This window comes from Mastomys coucha, chromosome X (assembly GCF_008632895.1).
Source record: "Mastomys coucha isolate ucsf_1 chromosome X, UCSF_Mcou_1, whole genome shotgun sequence".
Taxonomy (NCBI): domain Eukaryota; kingdom Metazoa; phylum Chordata; class Mammalia; order Rodentia; family Muridae; genus Mastomys; species Mastomys coucha.
This window is the reverse complement of record NC_045030.1, coordinates 96,146,021-96,153,265: the sequence shown is the minus strand read 5'-3', so window position 1 is coordinate 96,153,265 and position 7,245 is coordinate 96,146,021. Positions and strand designations below refer to the sequence as shown.

The 7,245-nt window shown below is 41.1% G+C and overlaps 1 protein-coding gene across 1 annotated transcript in view; it reads left to right on the top strand.

Annotated features, from left to right (window-relative positions):
* Asb12 (ankyrin repeat and SOCS box containing 12) overlaps window positions 1-7,245 on the top strand; it is a 25,526-nt gene that overhangs the window by 3,353 nt on the left and 14,928 nt on the right. Inside the window, exon 2 of the mRNA XM_031375290.1 lies at window positions 5,087-5,175. The gene's annotated coding sequence lies outside the window, so the exon portion shown is untranslated. The remainder of the gene's footprint in view (window positions 1-5,086; window positions 5,176-7,245) is intronic.

Here is a 7,245-nt window from a genome sequence, read left to right as displayed (position 1 = left end):
ACTGTAGGTTGAAAATCAATTTTATTCAATATTAGAATGGCTACTCCTGCTTGTTTCTTGGGACCATTTGCTTGGAGAATTGTTTTCCATCCTTGTATTCTGAAGTAGTATCTGTCTTTGTCACTCAGGTGGATTTCCTATATGCAACAAAATGTTGGGTCCTGTTTATGTACCCAGTCTGATATCCTATGTCTTTTGATTGGGGAATTGAGTTCCTTGATATTAATAGGTATTAAGGAAAAGTAATTGTTGTTTCCTGTTATTTTTGTTGTTAGAGTTGGAATTCTGTTCATGTGGCTATCTTCTTTTAGTTTTGTTGGAAGATTACTTTCTTGCTTTTTCTAGGATGTAGTTCCTCTCCTTGTGTTGGAGTTTTCCATTTATTTTCCTTGGAAGGGCTGGATTTGTGGAAAGATATTGTATAAATTTTGTTTTGTCATAGAATATCTTGTTTTCTCCATCTATAATGATTAAGAGTTTTGCTGGGTATAGTAGCCTGGGTTGGCATTTGTGTTCTCTTAGGGTCTGTATGACATCAGCCCAGGATCTTCTGGCTTTCATAGTCTCTGGCGAGAAATCTGGTGTAATTCCGATAGGTCTGCCTTTATATTCTTTCTTTGTTTTGAGGCCTCAAGTCTCTGGAGGGTTAGGTGTATCTTCTCTCACTCACTCAAAATCTGGCATTCCTCTGTTGTATATGTGTTGGAGGCCTCATATCAGCTGGTGTATGCTGCTTCGGTTGGTGGATCAGTGTCAGAAATTTCGAGGGTCCAGGTTAGTTGAGACTGCTGGTCTTCCTATAGGGTGACCCAACTCCTCAGCTTCTTCCAGGTTTCCCCTAATTCAACCACAGGGGTCACCAGCTTCTGTCCATTAGCTGGATGTAAATATCTGTATCTGTCTCAGTCAGCTGTTTATTGGGCCCTTTGGAGGGCAGTCATGCTAACCTCTTGTTTGTAAGCACATCATAATATCAATAATAATGTCAGGCCTTGGGGCCTCCCCTTGAGCTGGAGCCCAATTTGGACCCATTACTGGACCTCCTTTCCCTCAGGTTCTTCTCCATTTTTGTCCTGCAGTTCTTTCAAACAGGAACAATTCTGGATCATTTACGTAATGGAATACTACTCAGCTATTAAGAACGAGGACATCATGAGTTTTGCAGGCAAATGGAGGGAACTAGAAAATATCATCCTGAGTGAGGTAACTCAGACCCAAAATGACATGCATGGTATGTACTCATTAATAAGTGGATCTTAGCCAAAAAAGTAGAGAATACCCAGGATACAATCCTCAGAACTCAAGAAGGGCCCTCAAGCCAAAGGGCCCAAGTGAGGATGCCTCAATCTCACTTGGGAGGGAGAAGAAAGCAATCATGGGTGTGGGGGGAGGGAGGGAGCTGGGTGAGAAAGGGGAAAGGGAGGAGAGGAGGGGAACATGATCAGGTATTGGGGGGAACAGGACTGAAGCCCTGAGGGCCAGCAGAAAGAATGGAAACAGTCAACCTCCGGAAGTAGAAGGTGTGTGTGGGAGAACCCTCTAGAATGTATCAGAGACCTGGGAGGTGAGAGACTCTCAGGACTCAAAGGGAGGGGCCTTAGATGAAATGCCCTACAGTGAGGAGAGGGAACTTGTAGCACCTCCAGTAGAAAGACAGGGCATCAAGTGGAGGGATGGGGTTGCCATTCCATAGTCAAAAAGTCTTCTCCTGCTTTTATTCCTATTATTCTTAGGTTTGGTCTTTTCATAATGTTCCAGATTTATTGGATATTTTATGTTGGGGAGTTTTTATATTTAACAGTTTCTTTTCTTCAATCTTATCTTTTATGACCGGGATTCTCTCTTCTCTCTTCCATCTCTTGTATTCTGTTAGTTATGCTTGCAGCTGTTGTTCCTGTTCTCATCCCCAGGTTTCCCATCTCCAGGATTCCCTCAGGTTTTTTTTTTTTTTTTTTTTTTATTGCTCCTACTTCTTTTTTCAGGTCTTGAACATTTTCTTCACCTGTTTGATTTTTTTCCTGTATTTCTTTGATTTCTTCATTTCCTCTTTAAAGGCCTCTATCATCTTTATACACTTGGATTTAATGTCATTTTCTTGTGGTTCAGCTATGTTAGAATATCCAGAATATCTCGGTTCTGGTAGTGCCATATTGCCAGGGCTCTTGTTGGTTGTGTTCTTATGCTGACTTTTAGTGATCTAGTTGTCCCTGATACCAACAAGACTTCTCAGGGAGACGGGCAGAGCCTTGGGCCTGACAGTTGAGCTCAGAGAACAGCAGTCTGCTCACCAATGCTGGCTTTGCTCCAGGTGGAACTGTATGTTCCTAGGGTTCTACAGGCCTCCTCAGGAAGGGAGACAGAGCCATGGGCCAAGATGGAGCTTTGAGGACAGAGCACAGCTCACCTGTGCTGGCTGTGCCTCAGCTGGATTAAGCAGGAAGGGGATAGGCAGGGCAGGGTCTAGCCTGGATGTTCCTGTATTCTGGAAAGCCTGAATTTCCTGGAGCCTGGCACGATTCCTCAGGAGTGAAGGGATGGAGATCAATGGGAAGAGTGAGGGGGCAGCATGCTGTTCACCTCCTACAGGCTTGTTTTATGGAGGTGTTTTCTCAATCTTGATTTCCTTTTCCCAGATATGTGTCAAGTTGGCAAAAGTCAACCAGCACAATAAGTATTGTGCAGGATCAAACTCAGGGTTTTGGTTAAGGTTAGACTAAAACTAATTCTAGAGTTAGTCCTGGGTTAGGTTTCTGGTTAGAATTGGGGATGGGGTCAAGCTTAAGGCTTTGATAAATGTTAGTTCCAGACCAAGAATAGGGTAACTCTAGGGTTGTGTGTAGTATCAGTGTTAGGGCTCATGCTATGGCTATGACTAGGGCTGAGGTTTTGTTTAGAGTAACAATTAGGATTTGGGGTGTGGTTAATGTTTGTTCTTGGTTTAGGGTTAGGGCTATGTCTATGACTAGAGTTTGGAGCAGTGCTAGAAATAGAACTAGGTTGAGCATTTAGGGGTATGGCTATGGCAAAGTTTTGACTTTTGTAAAGTTTAAGGCTGTGATTGTGCTGGGATTCAGCCCATTTCTAGGAATACGGCTAGGTTAAAAGTTTCAGCAAGGGAGCTAGAGAAATGGCTCAGCAATTAGTAGCAGTTGCTGCTCTTTCAAAGGCCCTATATTCAGTTTCATATACCCATATGGCAGGGTACAACCATCTGTAACTTTAGTTTTACGTCATTGGACATCCTCTTTAGGCGAGCAAAACATACATAAAATAAAAATAAATCTTTTAAGAAAGACTTTGGGTTATGTTTTAGGCTATGGCTGGAGGTTTGGTGTGCTATAATTACATCTTAGGCTAATGCTACAATTAACATTAGGTCTAGGATTTGGTCTAATTCTATATTATATTCAGGATTATTGTTATGGCTATGGCTAAGCTTAAGTCTAAGGCAAAAGTTGGAGCAAGGAATAGGGTTCATGTTAGGGCTAATTTTATAGTTAAGTCTAGGATTATGGGCAAGGGTTAGGCTTTGAGCTAGGACTAAGGATAGGTCTAGGTTTAGAATAAAGATAGGGCTAGAGTTAGTTTCATGGTAATATATAGGATTTGGATTAATTTTGCCTATACAGATAAGTAAATATTTTCATCTATTCTGGGAGGTAATATTTGGTTTTGTTTGTTTGTTTGTTTGTTTGAGACAAACAAAGTCTTGGTGTATAACCCATGCTGAAGTTTAGGCCTATGACTAGAGTTAGGGTTAAGGTTAGAGATGGGATTAGGATTAGTGCTGGAGTTTTGGTTAGGATTCAGGTTTGAACTATGGCTAGGTTAGGGTGAAAAATAAGCCTAGGCTAAGATTAAGTTTAATGTTTAATGTCACTATGTTAAGTTTATGAACAGGTATATTGTAGGGGTATAGAAAGGGTTATCTGTAGCCGTCCAGCGGCCACATGTATGAATGGGTTTTCTGGAATGGGGTCAAGGTCCTGAAACATAATTTTGGGGTACCAGAACTGCAGGAAGTGTTTGTAAAAATTAGACTAACACATGGTGTGTTTTTAGTCCTCCATCTTTCATTGAATTCTCCTTGTTACAAGCAAACAGATAGAATAGATAAGGCAAAACACCTCCCCCAAGTTCGTCAGCAACTTAGCCCAATCAGCAACTTCTTCTTTAGTCTCTGGAGGTGGGACTTCCGGTGTAACTGGAACTTGGAGAGAGGCGTGGTAATTAGCAGGAGGTGGGCAGAGAGGTGTGGTTATCTGTGGCAAGGCGGGGTCTGAAGAATCAGCCCTCAGCTGAAGGAGGGTCACAGTTATCTTTTAGGATTAAGAGGGCTGAGGCTTTGACTAGGACAAGGATATGGTAGGTTAGAGATAAAGATAGTGGTAGTTCTTGGGTTTTGCTTAGGGCTAAAAGTAGGGTGGTTTTAAGGTTAAATTTAGATTTGAGGGCTACAAAGATGGCTCTTCTGAAGGTCTTGAGTTCAAATCCCAGCAACCACATGGTGGCTCACAACCACCTGTAATGAGATCCAATGCCCTCTTCTCGAGTATCTGAAGCCAGCTATAGTGTACTTACATATAATAAATAAAATAAATCTTTAAAAATGTTTTAGATTTGAAGCTATCCTTTGGATTAGGTCTAAATTTGAGATTAGGATTGGAGGAATGTTAGATAATGTTTTCAAGACAGTGTTAGGGCTAGGGCTAGGCTAATAGTAGGTTTGGGGTTTACATTTGGGATAGGGCTGGTATTAGGGTTAGGGTGATAGTTGAAGCTTAGGCTAGGATAAGTATTTTGTCTAGAGTTTGGATTATAGTACCAGCATGGGACAGTGTTAATATTAACACAAGGGATACAGCTAGTTTAAGGGTTAGGGTTAGGGTTATGCTTATAGTTGTGATTAGGCCTTGGGTTTAAGTATTCTAGTTTTATTTCTGTTGCTTTGACTAAAAACTGTAACAAAAGGTAAGTTTAGAGGGAAATTTTTATTTGGCTTAAACATGTAGAGTATGGTGAACATTTAAGATTCCAATCTCAACAACCAAGTTAAGGACATTTATCTCTCACCTTCTTCATCTAGGCCAGAAGTCATCCAGAAGACAGCCACAACAATCAGTGATCCAAGAAGCTCTCCCCACCCCCACAGCCTGCAAAAACACAAGAGAAAAGGTAGGGAAACATTTTTGTCCATCAGTACCTTCAATCCCAGCGCTAGCTAAGACACAGTGGAAGTAACAAAGCTCTTCCATCCCTAAAAAGCAGCACAAAGAAAACAGGTGGGAATTTCACTAGTAACACATTAAAAAAAAAAAGGATAAAATATCGTAAGTAAGGACTCTAAAAATTAAATTTCCACTGGTACTACAGCTAATAAAAGTGGTTTTATAAACCATATTTGATAACTGAAACAGTAACTGTAACTGCAAGAGGTATGTCATCATGGGAAAATGAAAGAACAGACTCAGTTCCACCTCAAAATGGCAAGAGCAGACATGATCTGAGAGGCTGGCATGTCAAAAAGCTTTGGTTCAGTATCCAAGGATATAGAAGAACACACTACGCAGGGCTTAAGAATCCGTTTTTGAGGTGGGCAGTGGTGGCACACACCTTTAATCCCAGGACTTGGGAGGCAGAAGCAGGCAGATTTCTGATTTCGAGGCCAGCCTGGTCTACAGAGTGAGTTCCAGGACAGCCAAGGCTACACAGAGAAACCCTGTCTTGAAAAACAAAACAAAAAACAACAACAAAAAGAATCCATTTTTGTAGAGGAGAATAGGGAGTGGGGAGTAGATTTTGGCTACTTTGTGAGTTCTTCTTTTTTTTCACCCTTCTCCACCCTTTTTCTTCCACCCTTTCAACCCCCTAACACTAGATAAGAGAGAAATAGGGAAAGAAGGGAAAGGAAATAGATTCCTAAATAAAGTCAGTGGTCAGAAAGGGGGTGATGTAATCATTAGACTACTTCCTGCTCATTAGGTACATTGAGTTCCTTGGGACAAGTTTGATCTTTGCAATCAAGATGTCTAATTTCTTCTTGTGGTTTCTTCTTTACACACAACTACTTAACAAACTACACATGGGGGGACTCATGGCTACAGCAGCATGTGTATAGCAGAGGATGGCCCTGTGAAGGTTCTATGCCCCAGTGTAGGGGAATGCCAGGGCCAGGAAGTGGGAGAGGGTGGGATGGTTAGCAGGGGGAGGGGAGAGTGAACAGGGGATTGTTTTAGTTTTTTCTTCTTTTCTTTTCTTTTTCTTTTTTCTTTTGGAGGGGAATCTGGGCAAGGAGATATTGTAAATAAAGAAAACATCTACAGGATCACAGGAAGGACAGGCTCCAGTTAGACTTAGCAAGGGCAGGTAGCACTAGAGATAGCCAGATGGTGAGGGGCAAGCATGTGAAAATAAACAACACAAACCAAGGTCACTTGCCATCATCAGAACCCAATTCTCCCACCATAGCAAGTCCTGGACACCCATACACACCGGAAAAGCAAGATTCAGATCTAAAATCACTTATCAGACTGATGATACAGGACCTTAAGAAAGACGTAAATAGCACCCTCAAAGAAATACAGGAGAACACAGGTAAAGAGCTAGAAGTTCTTAAAGAGGAAACACAAAAATCCCTTAAAGAACTACAGGAAAACACAATCAAACAGGTGAAGGATATGAGCAAAACCATCCAGAAATGAATCCACACACCTATGGCCACTTGATCTTTGATAAAGGAGGTAAAACCATCCAGTGGAAAAAAGACAGCATTTTCAACAAATGGTGTTGGCTCAACTGGCTTTTAGCATGTAGAAAATGCAAATAGATCCATCCTATCTCCTTCTACAAAGTTCAAGTCCAAGTGGATCAAGGATCTCCATATAAAACCAGATATACTGAAACTAATAGAAAAGAAAGTGGGGAAGATCCTTGAGCACATAGACACAGGGTAAATTTTCCTGAACAGAACACCAATAGCTTATGCTCTAAGATCAAGAATTGACAAATTGGACTTCATAAAATTGCAAAGCTTCTAAAAGGCAAAAGATGCTGTCAATAGGACAAAATGGCAACCAACAAATTGGGAAAAGATCTTTACCAATCCTATATCTGATAGAGGGCTAATATCCAATGTATACAAAGAACTCAAGACTCCAGAGAAACAAATAACCCTATTAAAAATGGGGAACAGAGCTAAACAAAGAATTCTCAACTGAAGAATACTGAATGGCTGAGAAGCACCTA